Here is a 970-nt window from a genome sequence, read left to right as displayed (position 1 = left end):
GTGCGCATAGTCCGATGAAACTCCCATAAATATTGTAGTCAAAGTACCCACTTACACTATCGTTTTCCTCGAAAGGTCAATAACCTCTCGCCACCCCCTCTGTACCTTTCATTCGAGGAATATAAAGTGCTTTATTCTATCACCTTTCCCTTTCAGTGGGTTTACTCTTGCTTAACGTAATTATGCAAATCTCTAGGGACCTATTAGGTAAAATATGATTTTACACGGAGGTTCCACTTATTATTTTTCTCGATGCAACTAAATATTTTTGCGATGTAATTAAAAGCTATTTTTTTCTCTCTTTTTTCAGTACAGTTTTTAGGGAAATTTATGAACATTAATTTTCCTTTTCCAGGTAAAGGCAAATACTACATACATCACTTACTTTTTTTCTTTCTCTTCACGAGTTCTACACACACGGGTCTATCTAATCTTACCTTGACCTCTTCGAAGTAGAGTGCTCTGTACCTTTAATAGTCTTCAGTACCTCGTATCAAGATGCGACAAAATCCCTTCAATATTTCATTTATACACCATTAATTTTTTTTAAAAGAAATATTCAAAATTTCAAAGTTTTCTTAAACACTCATGCAAAGTTTCCGCCAGCAGTCTGTCAAAGAATATTTCTACGTTTTTCATAAAGAATTCTTCAAAAAAATATTCACAAACACACACAAAGAATTCTCTAAACTTTCCTCGACCACTCGTTCAAAGTTTCCTCAAGGAATCCTTCAATATTTCCTAAGAGAATCCTTCAACGTATTCCAAAGCACTCCTTTGGCGAGCTCTTGACAAGTTCCTTAAGGAATCCTTCAAAGATTCCTCAAAGACTCAGAGGAGATTCGGCAAGTGACCTTTCGAAGGATGTGAACGAGGAAGTGCGGGCCGTCGAGGAGACATCCGACGCCGTCCGACAGAGGAAGCGACCTTTGATAAGCACAACACGACCCACGTCATGAAGTAAAAGGTC

At 37.7% G+C, this 970-nt stretch overlaps 1 protein-coding gene across 4 annotated transcripts in view; it reads right to left on the bottom strand.

Annotated features, from left to right (window-relative positions):
- The window catches only part of LOC119581979, a 42,572-nt gene that overhangs the window by 6,455 nt on the left and 35,147 nt on the right, over nt 1-970 (bottom strand). The window contains exon 1 of one of the 4 annotated variants that reach the window (XM_037930167.1): nt 438-913. The exons of the other annotated variants lie outside the window; for them this stretch is intronic. The gene's annotated coding sequence lies outside the window, so the exon portion shown is untranslated. Of the gene's footprint in view, nt 1-437; nt 914-970 lie in introns of those variants that run through there. 4 annotated transcript variants of the gene reach the window in all.

The sequence above is a fragment of the Penaeus monodon genome, chromosome 15 (assembly GCF_015228065.2).
Source record: "Penaeus monodon isolate SGIC_2016 chromosome 15, NSTDA_Pmon_1, whole genome shotgun sequence".
Taxonomy (NCBI): domain Eukaryota; kingdom Metazoa; phylum Arthropoda; class Malacostraca; order Decapoda; family Penaeidae; genus Penaeus; species Penaeus monodon.
Note: the sequence above shows the minus strand (reverse complement) of the source record. Positions and strands in the feature narration are given on the sequence as shown.